This window comes from Mastomys coucha, unplaced genomic scaffold, assembly GCF_008632895.1.
Source record: "Mastomys coucha isolate ucsf_1 unplaced genomic scaffold, UCSF_Mcou_1 pScaffold13, whole genome shotgun sequence".
In the NCBI taxonomy this organism is placed as follows: Eukaryota; Metazoa; Chordata; class Mammalia; order Rodentia; family Muridae; genus Mastomys; species Mastomys coucha.
The window spans coordinates 65,527,096-65,547,246 of record NW_022196895.1 but is presented as its reverse complement, the minus strand read 5'-3'; the positions used below and the strand labels follow the sequence as shown (position 1 = coordinate 65,547,246).

Below are 20,151 nucleotides of genomic sequence, written 5' to 3'. Positions count from 1 at the left end.
CTCGCTCAAACAGGGAGAGGGGACAGTGTTTTCTGGCTGCTTGGTCAACAACCTACAAAACCGGGTTGCGGAATGAAACAGAGTAACAGAGCGGCGGGCCCCGGGCTCGGCAAGCCCCTAAGCTCTCAGACCCGGGACAGAGGGTGGCCGCCCGCCGGTGAACTTCACCTCGCCACGCTGCAGCCGGCTGCGTGGACAAAAGCGAGCTAGCTAAATGCCATGAAGCTAGGCTTCCCCCTCCTTAGGGCTGGGCACCCCAAACCCACATACTCTGCAGTCTGGAGTGCCATGGCAATGGAGAACCCAGCTGCAACTTAAGCCTGTTTGTTTGCTGGGTTCTAAGGCAAGTTTATTGGTTAAGTCCGAATCTACCAATAGCTCACAGCTGTCAATTCCTAAAAAGGTACCTTAGAGACCACGTTTTTTTTTTTTTCTTCAGAGTTTTGACTCGTCCCAGGAGCCTGATTTCTGCCTAAATATTTTAACAAGCGTTCCACGCACGTTTCTTTTTTGTAAACTTAAATTTTACTAAACTTTAGGAAAAAGAAAACCTCCCTTCACCTTTATTGATCGCCACTGAACAATAGAATTGCAAGGTTTCTACTAAGCAGAGGGGATATTTTTGTTGTCTTTTGAAAAATATATCAACTAACAAAAGGGGAGTTTAAAAAAAAAAAAGGAAAGGAAAGAAGGGGGGAGGGAGATGGGCTGACTTGAGCTTGCCAAATTCAGAGCATCACAGGAAAGGAGGGCCTCTGGGAATTGATCCCAAATGAAACTAAATCATTTGCATATGCCGAGGCAAATGCCACCGAGCACACATCTACTCTTCAGAATCAACTTTAATAATGCAAAGCACCTATTTCCTTACGAGTCAACGCGGTAACAAAACACATACAGTATTAATAGACAACGGAGGGCTGGGGTGGATTGAAGAGCAGAGGCTTAGCTAAGACTGGAAAGTTTCCCCCACACTAACACACACACACACACACACACACACACACACACACACACACACACACGCAGCCCAGAGGTTTGTCTATCTCACTTGCTCTGCATTTATTCGGAAGGTCCCCAGAGGTTTGTGTAAACAGTACTTGAATTATAATCACACATTTCATTCAAATTTCATGCTTTGAGGATTTTTTCCTCATTAGAACAGTTAGTTGTCAAGCTGACAGGATCCCATTTGTACCCTTTAAACCACCCTCTGTTAACACCCAACGCCAGGGTGCCCACTGTCACAGGACAGAGTGTGAAAACCGGAACTCGGACGCTGGAATTTGGAGAGGGAAGTTGGGGTGGGATTGTCGCTATTGTCCCTGCGTTGTTCTCATGGAAACCCCTTATTTAGTGGACTGCCTCTAGATCTTACCTAATCTAATGTTCTGGGTGTGACTGCTAGGAGTCCTGGACCCTTTCCATAAACAATCTCTTTTTATCTACATTAAATCTATTTTCTTGCACCTTTTCCAAAGATGTAAATGTCTCTCCATCAATTATATATAAACTCATACTTCAATGGACTATAATTTATAGTTTTAAAGGTAAAGACCTTATTTCTTCAAGAAGGGTACTACTAAATACTTTTATTTGATAAGGCGAAAGAGACTTTAAGGTCTTTAGATTTGGCACGTGGAAGAAAACTAGTTCAAATAGGATTACAACATCAAGCTTTTAGGATTCATTAGCTAATGCAAAAAAAAAAAGATTCTAACATTTCAAAAGTGTGCATTTGTATTGGTTAATAAAGATGTACAACTCTGAAGGGTTATTTGTGAATGATGCCCAGTGAGGTAGGATGCACTGTCACCCAGTGGTGTGTGGGTTTTGCTTTGCTGCCCTTGAAGTATGTGTCACTCAACAGAACTCAAGTCAGTGCCTTGTCAACTGAGACAGTTCTTCAATCTCATACTCTGAAGTTGTCTTTGTGACAGAAATATCATTCGTGATAAATCTTGAGTGTGATGCGTGGGGAGCGAGCACAGACGACTAGAGCTATATGCAAGAATCCATGTGTTTTTATACTAATTTAAAAAGAAGTCTGGCTCTTAAGCAGACAGTTTGTAAGGCCTTTTATTGGTTTGCATCAGTGTATACTTAACAAACAGGACCTTAGCAATGAGGCCCCTTTCATCACTGAAATGACAGTCAGGCTAAACAGTGGGCCAGCTCTCTCTCTGGTACTTAACTAGCAAGCATCATTGGGAACGCAGTAGATGGTGAAACTAGCCATCAATATTTATTAAATAATAAAACTGATTACTAAAAGATGTCAATAGCATTTTTTTACTTCTAGAATCTAGTTAGCAATTTGTCATTTTTTCCAAGAATTCCTTGATAAGATATATTTGAAGCACATTTGGTGCTTGCAACATACATGTACCATGTCACAGAAAACTGGGGATTTTTTTGAACAGACACTCTCAAGGCATTGGTGTAATAGTCCTGGAAAGGTAGAGAGGTATTCAGTAAGATCTTGTGGGGTGAATGGATTACATCACTGAACCAGTAACTACTTAAACCCTACAGTTCTTGAAATCAGACCCTTAGTTAATATGTTTGTTTAACCACTCCACAAACACCTTTTATGTGATTCCCAAATTCCATTTAGGCTCCATCCTAGAGACGATAGAGCACTCAAAGACAGGTCAACATTCTACCTGACAGAGACATGACCATGCGTACAGGAGATGCAAGCAGAACATAATGGCAAGTGTGACCAGCAATTACTGCTTTGATTCAGGTAGGAGCAATTGTATATATTTCAAAGACTTAGACAACAAATTGTTACAGGTGCAAAGAAAGAAACAAGCAAGCAAACACTCCCAACCACAGAGCCTATTAGAGCGGATTCTACCCTCCCCTCCAGAAAAACAACTGCAAACTTACATAACACTAGTGTCAAAATAAACCTAATATACAAATACATGTCTAACCAAATAAAGTGGTAGCTTTGAGTATGAGCTAAACAAGGACTGGATGGGTGGATGAATGGATGGATGGATAGATGCATGCATGCATGATGGACTCATAGAAGGAATACCATGCCCCTATCACATAATTTGGTAGAACATGACAACTCCTTGTTCTTGTTTAAGTCACTAGTCATGTTAAAGCTTATACGTATTGTTTACTTCTACAATGCTGATCGCTTATATGTAGCACAGCTGAATTAGGTAAATGTCATAAACTAAGAGATGAGGATATCCATCAATCCAGTGATTGACAGCAAAACAAATAAAATAAGTGAGACCATACATAAAATCCCCACCTTTGGCAAATATCTATCTCATTCATTTTCTTGGTGAGAAGACAGTACTCAATACATCTTCAAGGATAAGCAATTTAAAGACAAAGACCATCGCTTGTTTAACTCTCATAACAGGAACCTTGTGGGAGGTATTTCCACCTCACTTCCAAGACAGGGAATGAAAACTGAAAAGCCTTAGATGGCATTTCATAAACCAAAAAAGAGAATGAAGCAACAATACCAGAAAACGAACATGTATGACGCCCGGAAGGCTTCCGCTGGAGGGTGGGACTATGGGTATAGGAATGACACCATTGCTCCTCTACAGCAGAGGGAGCTTGGCCAAGCCAGACAGCCCAGGTGCGAGTGCTAGCTGCATGCTTTATGTCAGACATTGGCTCCTTCCGGGAACTAAAAGAGATAAGGCAGCTCTCTGAGCAGATCAGCTGTGTGTCATCAGTGAGCAAACACTTCCTTCTCTCCCTGCCTCTTCTGCGCAAGAAAATAATCACCATCCTGAAAGGACTTAGGTCTAACAAGAAAACAAAACGAAAAAGCATAAAATTACAAAGCCAAGCAGGCACCTACTCGCAATTTGTCTAGAAACAGTAGACCATTAGTCTAAGAGGTGTATCTGTACCATGAGATTTTTAACATTGATTTCTGGTGATTCCTTAGGATTCAAAATTATGTTCCTGTATGTAAAATTAGAAGAACAGCAGATCCTGCATGGTAGCAGGGGGGGGGAGGGGGTTGTCTAAGCTGCTCTGAATCACTGAGCAAGATGATGTGAAAATGGAGAAAGCCATGCGTTTATGACACTTGCGTTCCAGCAGGAGTCAGTATAACCGAGAGATTTACCTCAGGAGCTAAGTTGATGAGGGTCTTCAAGTAGGAAATGCTTATATGTGGACGGCTGTATTATGAAAAATTTGAATAAGCTCTGAGGGCTTGTAATTAGGGGTTAATGTTTAATATCCAAATTAAAGTGCAGTGACAAAAAAAATCTTATTGGGTGTGATGACATACAATTTTATTAAAGATCTAATTACCAAAATAATGAGCTAGGTCCAGAGACTCCCAGGCACATAGACATGAACAGTCAGTCTCTCTCTTCCTCCTTCTCCCTCTCTCTTTACCCTGCCCCTTACCTCTTTTCCTCTTTCTGTCGTTTCTCATTTGCTGTGGTGACTGGAGGCCTACGACAGTTTTGCAATTAAACAGTGAACTCTGATAAGCTGCTGTCTACATCTACTTCTGTCTTGCTATTGAGGTATTTAGAATGTAAAATATTTTATGTGCTCTTAAAAAGCAATGAAGAGGTGGGCCTAGTGGCACACACCTTTAATCCCAGCACTTGGCGGGCAGAGGCAGATGGATCTCTTGAGTTTGAGGACAGTCTGATCTACCAAGTGAGTCCAGGACAGTCAGGGCTACAAAGAGAAACCCTGTCTCAACAAACCAGTAATAATACTAATACTAACACTAATACTACTACTACTAATAATAATAAAATAATAGCAGCAATGAAGAGGTCTACTTTAAAAATATTTTCCTGGGGATAGAGAGATTGTTCAAAAAGCATATACTGCTTTTCCCGAGTACCTGAATTCGATTCCTAGCACCTACTTCAGGAGGCTCACCATTGTCTGTAACTACAGTTCCACAGTGACTGGAACTCTATAGCCTCTGTGAGCACACATGTGTAAGCCACACACACACACACACACACACACACACACACACCCCACATTTAAACCCAAGAGTATAATAAAAAGAAAAAATTTTAACATTTTCTCTCATTAAAATTCTAACTTTAGTTACTATGCTCATTATTTAAGAGAATGTATCTAGTTCAAATAAATATTGTTAAAAGATAAATCTATTTAAAATAAATAAATATGATATTAATAACTCTTGGATAAAGGCTGATAAGATGGTTCAGCACATAAGGGGTCTTGCCACCAAGTCTGACTTCCTGAGTTTGATCCCTGGTTACCCACGTGTTGGAGAAAATTAATTTCTGCACATTGTCCTCTGACCTCCACATTCACACTGTGGCAGGCACACAGACATATATGCATGCACACACAATAAATAAACGAATGTAAAAATTAAAATATAACTTACAAGCCATGCCAAACATTTCAGTGGCATGAAAATGCTCTCATGGAATCATAATTTGAAGTTAATATTGGCTAATATAAACATGGATTTACTTTGGAAGTAGCATTTATTACACAAATGTATCAAATATTAATGATATTAGCAGAGACTATGGAATTGAATTTCTACTGTGACTTCCTAGATGTGAGTTCCTATGTAATCTTCAACTTGGTTCTTTTATGGCTTGGATTCATGTGTAGACTTTTAAATAGCATATGGCATGACCAAAATATTTATTTTCTTCATGTCTGGACAGATAGCTCGTAGTCATATCGATTGCAAGTACCCCACACTGATTGATAAGGTAAGCAGTGAAAGAAATATTTGCTTCAAACAAGATTTGTTCCAAAAATATTTCACTTTTACCATTGGGTCCTATTCTTCCTTCACCGGAAAAAGAGTTCCTCATTTTTCCATTGTGTATTAACAACCACACAGGTACGTTATGTGGGAGACATAAAGCAGCATGCAGAATCAATGTGAAAGCCGGGTTCCTGGATCCTGTGTGTACTTCCTCTGCCTGGACTCACTGTCCCACCCTCCCACCCACTTTCACTGTGCTGTGGGAAAGCATTCCATGAGCATGCCAGTTACGTAACTGACCTCCAGGGCGATGCAATTCACTAAGCCAGAGGTCCAAGATGCCGTTCCTCATAGAGCTCGACCGGCCTGAGCTAACCTACTAGAGGACAAGATGAAGTTGGACAGCAGCTAGCAGGAGCAGAGGACACAGATGGGCCTTTTTGATCCTGGTGGAAACTCTAGGCTGGACTCCCATGGAAGTTCATACCTCCTCTCCTCAGGTCCTACAAGTGTGAGTAACTTCAATCTTGAGACAACGCCATAGGGTCTCTCAAATACTAAGTGGAGTTATAAGAGATAACACAAATAACACTTCTGAACACAGAGAGAGGACATCTAATTTAGGAAGAGGAAACTCAAGTCTATTTTTTTTTTAGTTTTCCCTATGCTGTCAGTCTCTTCCCTCTGGGAGTGTTGAAAAGAATGTTTTTAATCGTTTATTCTAATACACTGTGATCCATAGTGTATCTCTAAGCATCATATACAAACAAACCACTTGTATTTCCGTACAAGGAGGAAGCGTCACACTGAACAATATGAAAACAGGGGCTGAGGAAGTTGACGCAGATCGCTGTGGACTGTGAGCACCAGGACAGACTGGGTCTGAACTGAATGAAATGTGAGAACGGCTGGCTGGCTGTCCCTCTGTATCGATTATATCCCTTCATATGGATGCACAGGCTTAAAAAAAAAATTACCCCAAAATTAAAGGGAGAAATTCTGAGTCTATTTTTTAGGCTAAAGAATCACTTTGGAAAACTTTTTTTTTTTTCCTGCCGAAAATAGGACTGAGGAAGCTCACTGGAATTTGTACACAGGATGAACAGCAGAACGACACACTTTTTTTTTTTTTTTTTAACAAACTTATGAATAGATATTTGGCTTCCTAGTACATTGCTCAATAATAATTGGGGTGGGGGTAGCACCACAAAGCAAGTAATTTTCATTCAAAATAGACTAATTGTCTAGGGCTTGTGAACCCCCTCTGGAGTGGAATTCTAGCAATTTCCTGAGGTTTCTGTTGATTACATTTAATAGTTTGACATCACTGAGTGAGCAGAACAGCAAATTGCTGGACAGAGAACAAACAACTCTCAAATGTTACAGAGGCTCTCTCTGACAGTGCCTATAATAGAAAGTGCAGGTACTAAGAATGAGAGAGCTCTAAAGCGGAGTGCGCAAGGACAGTGCCATGCTGACCTTCAAGTGTCCAGTTCAGGTTCCTGTTTTATAAAGACTGCTTAAAAGACTTACTTTCTTTGTGTTACTGGAAGTCAATTTCTTTTCTAGAATTGATGGCATCTTAAGGAGGAAGCAGGAACAGATCATGACTCCCTAAGGGCAAGAGGATGAGTCGTGCTGGTCAGTGGTTCCTCCCTGTTTTAAACGCTGTGCTCCTCAATTCTAAATGACCCGGGGGTGGCCTTTGATCCCATACTTAAGCCCTCCCTCTACACACAAACACAGGTGACCACAGCAGCACAGGTGAGACAAGTCTTGCATCATCTTCATCAATGCACCAGGAAAATCTCACGAGGATCCCAGAAGAAATGCTCTGTAAAAGCTAGGGCACAGTTAAGAAAAATTCTGGGCCTCTGCTAGGTAAACTGAAATCAACAAATGAGCATTTGTCTAATGCAAACATCAAAATAACAATTGCTCTGTAAAAGTCTAATGTTGATATATGCTGACTCTGAACACTAGACCAGTTTAATTATGATTCGTGGTGACTGCCCGGAAGGAATATGGAGTGAGGGTCTAACCTCTCTTCATTTATGGCTGAGAAAAATAACTAATTCAAAAGAGGTTAGTAGAATGTTTTAAAATTAAAAATATATATTTTTAGTTTGTGTGTATATATATACATGTACATATATGTAGCAGACAACTTATAGAAAATTATTCTTTCCTACCACCATGTAAGTTCTAGGGATCAAACTCAGGTGAACAGGGTTTCCCCACTGAGCTATCGTCCAAAGTCAGCATCATTGTTATTGGTACCAAACTGCAAACAAAATGCTCCCCAGTCAGTGACATGAAAGTTTCCTCTATTTTGCTTAACAGGATATTCATTTCCCAAAATGTCAGCATTTGCTTTTCTCCAAACATGACTATAAAATACTTAAGTTGAAAATGACTTAAAATAGCTGGTCGGTTATTTTAACCTTAGTCCTTTATTACAGGATATGGCACATACTTTGACATCTGTTGAGGCCTTTCAAGTCATGTTTGGTTACCTTTGTACTTAATGCCATCATAAGGTAAATGTGTCCGGTGCAAAGGGACGGATCAGAAAGGACAACACACAGAAAACTGTCAGCTTTCCTCACTTAGTGCAGAAACTGTGCATCCTTCAGAATTATTAGCGATACTAAGTTACATATAACTAGTGCTTCCTCATATCATTAATAGTAAAAAATGTATAGCTGTACCTCATATAGATTCCTAAGAATTACATATTCCTTGAATAGAAACAGTAGTACAATTATTAAATGTTTACATAGTTTAGAATGGAAATAATCAAATATGAAAAAGGAAAAAAAAATAAGTTGATTGTATTTGTGTTACTTAAAGACTTTAACACCAAGCAGTGGTGGTGCATACCTTTAGTCCCAGCACTTGGGACGCAGGCAGATCTCTGTGAGTTTGAGGCAAGCATGGTCTACAGATTGAGTTCTAGGACAGTCAGGGGTATATAGAGAAACCAGGTTTCAAAACAAAACAGCAAACAACAACCAAAAAACCTTGAGAGTGTGTGAACCAAACCATCCTTTCCCATGTGCGAATTCACCGGGCAAGCTGTATAATCTACAAGAACACAATTGTAAATGCTAGCTGAATTTCTCACTTCCTTTTGATATCTGAACGAGTTCTGGGTTCATCTAAATCTTTTCTTCCTTGACGAAAATCAGCCATAGAGCTGAAAGCTCTCCATCATCCCCAAACCGTCCAACTTTTGCCTTGCTTTATAATTAAGAAGCTCAGGAAGATAAACTCAAAACGTATAAGAACAATTGAGAGTTACTTCGATATCTTACCAAGCAGAACATCTTTGATAATCCCTGTGACTTTCAGGGAACAGACAGACTATGGCCACAGTGTGCACCAGATCTGAAAGGCTCTACAATCCAGAACCATGATGGGCAGACCTTTCCAGATAAGGATCATTCTAGGATACATCTGTTATTCCACAAAAATTGAATAACATGAATTGCTATTAAGTAAATGGTCCCTCTAGCTCATTGCCCCAACACAGCAATGTTGCAGTTGTCACAGGCACATAATCAGAGCTCTAACACATCTGCTCACCAGTTGAAGAAAGAAAAGAAAGTGACCACAGATTTATTTCTCTTCTTTCCACAATGACAGGAGTCAAGTTGAGAGGGCTGGAGAGATACAGGTGAAGGCGCCTGCAGTCAGATGGATCACCGGAACCTGGCAATTTGTTTATATATATGTGTGTGTGTGTGTGTGTGTGTGTGTGTGTGTGTGTGTGTGTGTGATATACATATATATTTCTTTATATATATATATGTATATATACATACACACACACACACACACACACACACACACACACACACACACACACACATATATATATATATATTGCCAGGTGTGGTTGCACACATCTCTAATCCCAGCACCTGGGAGGCAGAAGCCAGCAGATCTCTGTAAGTTGAGGAAAGCCTGGTCTATATACTGAGTGCCAGCCAGCCGAGGCTACATACCCTGTCAAGAAGAAAGAAGCAAGCAAGCAAGCAAACAAAAAACAAAAGAAAGAGAAATAAAGAATTCAAATTCAGAGAGAAGGTTTGCCGGATAAACACAGCTTAACTAACTATAACTTCAGTTTAAGAATATGCTTTCTTAAAAAAAAAAAAATTGCATCTTATTAAGCTAAAAAATTAACAGCACTATATCGGATAACAGACAACACTGTTTTACTGATAACACAGTAACGATTCCACTAGCTTTCACATGTTCTCATTATTATTGATTTCATAGTCAAGGTCTTCTTGCTTTTATTAATGAGCTACTGAAATGCAGAGGTGATGAAAGTTGTATTCGATGCACTACATGAGAGAGCAAGCTCACTCCACGCACACGTCACCAAAGGGTGCTGTGGAAAGTGTCTCACCTACCTTCATCTCTGTGGAGCAGTCAACAGAGCCAACAACATGCCAAAGACATAAAATGGATTCATGCATTGTCACTTGGAAAGGCGACACTGTTCAGTCACTCAGCATGTGTGATGTACACCCCTGTTCACTTCACAGAGTTTAGTTTCCCTTCGTGGGTCATCTGCCCTTATTTAAGCTATATTCTACCTTAGACATTCCACCTCACAGACCTTCCCTGAGTGGAACACACTCATTCTCACACGTTTGGACATTAGTGTTCCTTGTTGTGGAGGGAAACAATGAATAAACATTCTTAATAATTCTCATATATTTAACTTTGGCTTGTTTTCTTTGCCAAAACAGTCTATTTAGTTAGATTCTAGGCACTATAGAAAAAAAAAAAACAATTCATGTTATTTGTCTCATTGTTAAACATGCTGATAACAAAGAAACTCAACAATAATTACAGTGACATATGGCTGGTTTTGCTTCTATGTTGCATGGTAGGCTACCATGGGAGATGTGATTATATTATTTATGATGTAACTGCGATCACTGGATTTTTAAGAGTCATATAATTTCTGCATTTATTAGTCTACAATGAACATTACTGGTACTGGGCCTCTTTAAAGCATTGTAAAAGGCATGCTTGCTTGTAAAAACAACTAAGGTCATCTTTGCGTAAAGTCTTCATGGTGGTTGCCCACCAACAAGGAGTCTTGCACTTAGTAGGTGTATAGTGAATATGTGTTGATTTTTTTAATGTGATACTTGATTTTTTAAGAGGATTCTATTGTAAGTGGTTATATGATGATGTAAGAACATGACATCCATATATCTACTAGTAGATAGTAGGTTTTTTTTTTTCTTTTTGAGACAGGGTTTCTCTGTGTAGCCCTGGCTGTCCTGGAACTCACTCACTCTTTAGACCAGGCTGGCATCGAACTCAGAAATGCGCCTGCTTCTACCTCCCAAGTGCTGGGATTGAAGGTGTGAGCCACCACCACCCAGCTAAAATAAATAATACTTTTTTGTTGTTGTTTTTTTGTTTGTTTTTTTTTGTTGTTGTTTTTTTTTGAGACAGGGTTTCTCTGTGTATCCCTGGCTGTCCTGGAACTCACTCAGTAGACCAGGCTGGTCTCGAACTTAGAAATCTGCCTGCCTCGGCCTCCCAAGTGCTGGGATTAAAGGCGTGCGCCACCACCGCCCAGCTGATAGTAGTTTCTTAGTTTTTGGGGAGTTTAAACATCTCTTGACAGTATGATAAACTATGATAATATGATGTACTTTTTACTAGAATTACAGGTAGAACTTGTCACTAAACTTATATAAGAGCAGTACTAACATTCCATAAAAGCAAACATGAGCTACTCTTCAGATACGGGTGCATATAAGTCATAACTCTTATCAAAGGCTTACTGGGTTAAATAGACCTAACACACAGGAAGGGTATACACACAGCCATATACTCTCAATGGCCCTTACTAAGAACATTATGCCAGAGAGCAAACACTACACCAAGCTATTGTGCTACAGCTTAATCTTTTAGAAAGTGTCTTAATTTATTGACGTCACAGCCGAAAACACCCAGGAGCAATACAATACTTCCGAACTGTACAGGTTGCCTCCCTAAACCCAAATTATCAGACGTTTGGGAGGAAATTGCCAGAGTTTTATACCTGACATGCCAAGCTGTCTGGAAAGATGCAAATTTCATTTAACTCTCTCTTTATATTCTTATTTGTTTCTAAAAAAAAGAAAAAAAATTTTAACTGCTAATCATTTTGAATCGAACAACTCATAAAAGAACTTTCCACAACTGAGATACTTTATTATTTACGATTTTGCAACAATAACAACAACAACAACAACAACAACAACAACAACCATAGAACCTCGCTGAAAATGAAAATCTCGACTCCTTCTACCTCTCCAGACACGCCTTCGAGTCTCCGAATGAAGCACAGGTGTTTTGTTTCTTATCTCGTCCAAAGACTGTCACTTAAGCCTGCACCGTGGTGATGCTTACCACGTTGGCATTCACAAGGCTATGGAGGTGAACTCACGCCACGGCGCCCTCCTGTGCGGTTCATTTCATCTGGGCCCTGTAATCTCAACTTGTGATTACTCTATTGTTGTTCTTTGGAGGCTGCAAGCTCTCCATACAGTTGAAAGGAAGATGAGTCCTATTTTCCAATGAATATTGCCTGGCTCTCTGTTGTTGAGTTGCAAGCACAGCTGCGCACGGTAGCTTCAATGAAGTGAGGGACGGCCACAGAATAACTTTGCCTCCGGTTCACCCACTACAGGCTCTATGGAATTGTGTACACTCCTTAGATTGCCAACCACTTGCATTAAGATAAACTTGGAACTGATATCAAATAGCATGGATTGAGGTTGACCTCAAGAGTGTTATTTCTCTCATTTTACCCGTTTTGCAGAGTAGTGTATAAGGACTAAGCCTATTTCCATTTTCTATACAGTTATCAATATGCTACTTTTTTTTTTTTTTTTACAAATTAAATGGTGATAGTAGAGACATAGTCCAAGTTGTTAATTCAAATAAAAACAGAACTAAGGACACCATCTTTTAAAAGTTATTCATGTAAAGCAATCTTCACAGTAAAACATTATCTTATAATGACAACATCCGGGAATACCTTTTATTTATAAGATATAAGTTTTACATTTACTCCAATTAATAGTCAAGTTCTGTAATGGATGAGACATGGGTTTAGGTGGGATCTGCAATCACATTGTTCCAAGATGAATCAAAAAGGATAAATGAAGCATTAAAATTTATGCTCCGAGACCCCCAGCCTAGGAAAGAAATCCCATTCTGTGAGAAGGAAACAGCGCAACCTTTTGGTTCCTGAAAATGAACTACAAATGGAGAAAGGTTTGGTGCCTTCTCTTTTCTGGAAATGAGAGCATCCATTTCCAAGTGTAATTCAAAAATAAAAGAAGTGCTGACAATTATTTGAATTATCAAGTTGAATTCAAAAATTGTGACTAGGCTCTCATGGAACTATAATCTGTAAATGTTCAAAACAATTCACTCCCTATTCTAGAAAACACTTTTATCCTGACCTTGAGAAAAAGTCAAACTTAGGACCGCCTTTCTCAGTTCAGTGGCCAAGAAGTGCTTCATTTCCATTGTTGAGAAGACCCATTTAAATATGGCTTCGTATCCAAACATATACTGATGAATTATTCAGATCTTACTTTTGAAATGTGGGAATAAGAGGAAAGTTTGGCAAACTAGTGCTATATTTTAAATTTAGTCATATATCAGTTTTGGGGAATTACGAATAATGCCTTAGATGCCGGCTAAGGACCGGATTTCGTCACTGAATTTGAGTGCCGTATTTGCTAAAAGCCAAGAACAAGGCACACACATCGGAGCAGAGAGCATTCGGGCCACAGTCATGGGACTGACACCCAGGGAACCCTGTCCTTAATTTATCCCGTTGTGTGTAGATTTGGCAAGGATCTCCAAACATCATTTACATACCATATGCCCTGAATTACCTAGGCACAATGGCTGTGGATAAATATGTTTCGGGTCTCACTGTTTGTTTCGTTTTATGAGTTTTGCAGCTTTCGGTTCATTTTCACGTTGCTAAATAATTTAATGTGCTATTTCATGCTGGAAAATGATGTTTTGCTAAATCAATAACTATTTTTTTTTTGCCTTGTAGCAAGTAAGGAGACGTTCCTGAGGTAAGCGACCAAGGGATATTATTTCTCCTATGTAAGATTCAAATAAGGGAAATCGACCATTTATGTTTTCCTCATTTTAATCTCTATAGTCTTCATGAGGCATATAAATGTGACACACTTGATGGTAAAATAGGTACAAGTCACATATTATGACTGTTATGGAATACAGAGTGGGTCAACAAGTCCTTATATTTAACAGAGATTTCCCAAAATATATCCTATGCCTTTGCTGCATGTATTCCTTATACAACTGAAGCAATATAATTGGCCTGGGCCTTAGTTTCCTTTGGCCTCTAATGGTAGTGCCCAAATAAATTAACATTTTCCAGATTCTCAAACTAAATTTAAAGTTAATTTTAAAATATATACTCAAACCAGAATAGCTCAGTAGTCTTGAAACAAGATTGGAGCAGAACTGTGTATACATTTCTCAATATGTTTTATGAATTTAACTGTAAATTTCAAATTAAAATAACATCAATACCTTCATTTTGGATAATATTTTACACAGTAGGAATATTCATTAATGTAGGATAATAGTGTGATAAGCAGCTTACATATTAAAGAAGCAGGGAAAACCTATCTACTTTTTACATGAATGAAATAAAACTTTAAAAATCAAATAACTAAAATATTGATTTTAAAAAATATTTAATGATGGTTTTATACTTTGTCAAAGGAAGAACATCCATGTTATAGGTATTTTCAAATGTACAGATCTCAGAATTATTACAAAATAATCACAGCCACTTTTTGATCAGACATTAAATTTATTATAATATTTAGGACAATAAAATATACCAAATAATTTTACTCACTTTGCTTATATTCCTAAATAAGACATATGTGCTAGCAATATGTCTTTGTTCTAACTGTTTAATATAAAGTATCTGAAATCCAGAAATTACTCTTACAATTGATAAAAGAGGAAAATCCCATAGCTATGAGGTTTGTACACACAGGCCATTTGTTGGTCTTTAGCTAGAAAATCTAAAGTGTTCATACAATTCTTAGTTGTGTGTTAGAATAAATGGCCTGGGAGCTGTCTGCACAGTAGCATAGAAATATAGAAATAAGCAGAAGGTTTCATCTGCATTCTATCAAATACTTGGTTTTCTGCAGAGGAGGACAAGAAAGAGAAAGAAGGTACTATTGGACTATGTCGGCAACTAAAGGGTTAACAGACATATGCTGTATAATTAGGAGATGCATTAATGATTATGAATAGTAAATGATTTGGTGCAAAGAAAAAAATTTAGTCAAAGGGACATGTACCTATCTTACATGTTTATTAGTAACTGTATATAACTAGAGAATTCTGCTATTAAGAATCTAGCATTATTGGTGTAAATACTTCCAAGGGTACATCAAATTGTAATCTTTCATACGACATCCATCAAACCAGGCTGGAGATTTTGACAAACATTAAACACAGTAAGGAGGCAATTATGTATGCATGATTTAATCTGCAACTAATTAATATGCAAATTTATTCATATGTTAGTTACTAAATTAAAAATGCAAAGAAGCCCTTATGGTGATTCTCGAAATTTTGCACAAACAGAACATTTAAAATGTAAGAAAAATGAAGTTTTTTTTGAAGCCTACACCACACTTTTGGTGTCTCTAGAACCTGTTGCATTAAGATCACTAAAAAAAAAAAAATAGTGTTTAAATACTAGATAATAATTTAAAAGGTGTGCTAATTTCATGTGAGAATGTGGGAACAGAAAGGTTAATCAGAATTCTCTCGAACTCTTAAGAGATGCTCTCTAATTATCAGACAAATGGTATTCTATCTCTAAGCCTCGTTCCCTGCTCCTGGGGTTGTTGGAGTTGGTCATCTTTCCTGATATCATGTGTAAACGTTTGGAAGTTTTGAGAGTAATAAACAGATTTTGAAAGGAACCATCTATATTGAGAATTCCAGACTAACACCGAGACCATTTGGTGCTCGCTAAACATACAATTCCCTCCTCAAGATGGCAACTCGCTCTTTTCGCCTTAGGGAGCAGCTCTCCCCAAACAGAGATATACTAGGGAAATCTTGAAAAGGTTAGGAATTCTCTACAACATTTCCCCCAGAATCTTCGAAGACAGAGTGTGGCTAACCGAAGAGCAACAGCCTCTCAAAAAGGCAGGAGGTCATTTTAGCCGAATCTAATCTGACAATTTTAGCTCTGCATTCCCAGAGTCCAAAATGGATTTGAATCTTTTATGTGAAATCAGGGATGTACACTGGTGATAATTTAAAAATATCTTTGGGTGTCTGTGTACTTGAGAGCAGCCACTGAAATGCACGGTATTATATTTTGGCAAGGGACTGCCTTCTGGAGGGTGGCGCTTCCCCAGGAGTGCCTACTGATCAGCAGCAAGACTTTATGTTTTCTGTGGACCAGCTCTCCTCTGATCACCTTTGCATCTCAAGAGTGCCTCTGACAGTCATGGACTCTTCCCCTGAAGCTGGCTGCTGAAACATCTGTACTGGCCTCAAGAAATCAACACAAATCAACTGTACGAGAAAACACAATAACAGCTTCTACGGCTCTTCCCAGGGCACTGAACTCTCACCCACGCTTAAAAAAAAAAACAAAAACGCCATCGGTCTCATCTCTGCCAAGTGACACACAAAAAGGAAGTTAACCATTGGCTGTTACTTGCATTCACAGTCTGACTCCCATTTCCCAGCTTCCCTTAGCCCATTCTGATGCCAAGCGGACTACAGCTTGCCCATTTCATTTCAACCACAGCAGCCAAAAAAAGCACCGCCCCACCGTGCGACGACAAGCAGTCTGTTTTGATATTAGTACCTCAGTATGTGCTGTAAGAGAGTCAGATGTCCCCAAACTACATGCCCTCCCCTGAGGGACTCTGTCCTAGCCCTCCTTGGCCAGAGAGATGGAGTGCACGCCACAAACCCTGAGCTGTGAGAACACAGGGAACAGAAAAGGCACCGTTTGTGGTGTACAGGCAGAAATGGCCACGGATGTCTCTTCTGCCGGGGACAGGATCCGTGTGCCCTCTGTTCAACATTTTGCATCTAGGTAGAAATACAAACTCAGATTCTAGCCCCTCCCTGTGGGCTAGCTTTCATGGTAAAAGTGAGTTATACAAGGGAGCTTTTTCTTCCATAATTTAATTGCAGTAAATGCTAGCAAGTGAGGATCAGGTTTTCTTTTCCTCCCAGGAGCAGTAGGAGAATATTTGGATTCAGAAAGGAATGGAGTTTTTGTTTGTTTCTTTGTGTGTGTGTGTGTATCTGTGTGTGTGTTCATTTCTTCACTACTTATGAAGGGAATGGGGGCAAGACAGTAGCAGGTTCTGCACTAAATAAGCAGGATCAGAATCCAGCCTCATAAAAATTGCAGAATGCCTCATTCTTCTCTCCTGCCCTTTTCGGCACTATGGCTCTTTTGTGAGTGCTCCAGCGCCTAAGGTAAGGGGTGCAACTGCTTGGGCACTGCAGAAGTCTAAGGACACCGGGGCACTCCTCTGATTTGTTTGTTCAGGTGACTCACTTTCTGTTGTGACCAAAACTGAACATAAAGCTTTTAAAAGCTTCGATGTACACATTTCTGAATTCATTACACAGTGTTAAATCTAATTTGTTCTTTTTACTGTCACAGGAAGCACATGTTTAAGGCAATCTGTTTCCTCATGTGAATGCTTTCCTGTCTGTTTTAAAAAAATTGCGACATACTTTACCCCGAGTAACCAAGAGGTGATCGTAAATATCCCTAAATAGCATTAAACAGATATGAAAGACATTAACACTTTCAGAATGCCAAAGTAGTATTAAAAAAAAAAATCCTAGCAGATGCTCCTGGGTCAAAAAGTGAAATGTGTGTTTCCTGGAAAAAAAAAAAAAACAAAAAAACCACTCTAGTCAGAGCCATAAATGAACTGCGAGTGGAGAAGTTTGGTGTTGTTGAACAAACGGGGATCATTTCGGGGAGCAATATGAACCTTCCACTGCTGAAGTATGCACTCCATGAAAAGCCAAAGTGTAATGAAGTTTGGAGAAAGCCAATATCCTTTGTAATCCACAAGGTGGCCATGACTCCAGAAGAGGGAGCAGCTACCCTGGACCTGTCAGCTTCCCCAGAAACAAACACTCAATTGGCTGGAGGGTCGCCAGCCAGGGACCTTTCCTGAGGAGTTGAACCTGCTGCCTGGTTTCTCCCAAAATTAAACTTGCTGGGGAAGCATTCATCTTGGGATGCTGAGCGCAGGCTCCTCCCAGCCCCCAGCACCTGGACAAGGTTTCCTTTATTCTTTAAAAGCAAGAAGAGTTCACTCAGCTCTGGTTTTATTTTTAACTGTTTTTAGTTTCCCATAGGTGACAAGCAAAATTACTTTTCTTTTAAGAATTTACCAGTGGCACCAAGAAGAGACACACACACACACACTACGATGCAGCAAAGCTGGAATCTGGCAATTTTTCAGCTTTCCTTTAAAGTGCCTGTACGTACACATGGAAATATTTAACGTCAGAAATGTACCTGAACTGTCCTAAAGACATGCAACTCTTCTTTCTACAACAAACACAAGCCAGGGAGGCCAGCAAGACCCAGCTGATCCTCACATCTTTATCCTGCCGGATGCAATTACAAGGCCAGGCCATACTCTTCCTTTGGGCTGGGAGTGGGAGCCACACCTAGGAAAGCAGCCTGCGGAGCACTCAGGAGGGAACAGATTTCTGACTGGTTTGAGAACACCACTTACATGCTATGGAAGGAAAAAAACCATGCACCTCTCAATTAATTAGAGGCAGGGCTGACTTAGACACAAACTCATGTTGGCTAAAAGCAGAATATCAGGAGAGGTGTTGGGTGGGTACCGTGGCCTACTGTCCCACTCACTGTACTTCTGGCAGTACCGAAGCAGAGCTGTATGGCTCATGATTAAACGGGGCTGCCTGGGACCAAGATGAAGGGACACAAAGGACATCCGAAACAACGGCCAAAACAGAAGCAATTGACCAATGCTGGGCTGCATCTCGTGTGCCACTGAGTCTGTGTTCTGTCGTGACCTGCTCTGACCTCAGCCACCCTGTTACATTATTTCCCCTCAAATGTAAGAAGGGTAGCTAGCTGATTGCTGAAATTTCCAGTTCAACATGGAATACTGACACCACAACCAACCTATGGCATATGCATGTCATGTGCAGCTAGTAAATAGGATGGGGGACTCCAAGTAAGCTGACTGATCCCCGTGCCTCAACCACTCTGCCACCTTGTCTCTTTATTTCAGAAAAAGAAACAAAACAAAAAACAAAAAACAAGAAAACAAACAAACAAAAAAAAAAACCAATGCTCTCCAAGGTGCTTGAGTTTCCCCTCAGAGCTGCTCCACAGGGGTTGTGTGCATGACCACACAGAGACATGGAGGGTCAGTCTCCAGGGAGGCAAAAGCCTTGACATTTTAATCTGGGTAGTCAAATGCTTTTAAGGCAGAGATGGCTGTCTGGGGATCAAACTTAGGAGCATTATGTATGCCGGGCAAATACTTTACTCTTGAGGTCTGTCCCTAGCCTTTGCCAAACACTATGTTAACAATATTCTTGGTGTAGATCGTCCTTGTACTACAGAGGGTGCTGAATAGCTGGAGGTAGCAGGGACAGCATCTTGGGGATAGGAACTTAGAGCTTGTGCAGATCTCCGGCACAGCTCTGTCACATCCAGGCTGCGTGGCACTGCAGCCCTCCTCTCTGCAGGGTTCAGTTTCTTTACCCAGATGCAGAGCTGCAGCTGCCTGTGAGTTCTGTAGGATGGCATACTGCCATACAGGATGCATGCCTGTGTGGTGGGGTGGGGGGGTTTCACGGGGGGGAGATGCTATGAGTACACAGTCATCTTTTCTCACAGGCGTTGTGCACATTCCCAGGTCTGTGACCTAACAAGGGCGCTGAGGACAGAAAATCCAGTATCAAGACAGGAAGGGCGGGTGCTCCCTGTTATCCCAGTACTCATTTCACGGAGATGGGCTTGCAAGTCACACTCAGAGGTGTTGTGCTCAACTTGTACAGAAGCGCATGCCTTACTTTACACAAGGTGGGAACAAGTGACTGATGGGAAGGTAGGAGGTTTAAAGGGATGGAAGTCTACTTATGATGTCAAATGGGCTTTTCGGTTTTCTTAATGCAAGGTTTCCTTAAAAGGCCAGCCATACTTAAACGCCAGTGATATAGAAAATGAAGAGCCAATAAGGTGATACTGGGCACAGTCATGTGTAGCAGCGCAGGGACCGTCTAGTCCTTAGTTCCATGTTAAAGCACATCTGACAAAATATAAATGAAGG

At 40.1% G+C, this 20,151-nt stretch overlaps 1 protein-coding gene across 10 annotated transcripts in view; it reads right to left on the bottom strand.

Moving 5' to 3' along the window:
• Tcf4 (transcription factor 4) overlaps window positions 1–20,151 on the bottom strand; it is a 345,876-nt gene that overhangs the window by 93,426 nt on the left and 232,299 nt on the right. The window lies entirely within an intron of this gene.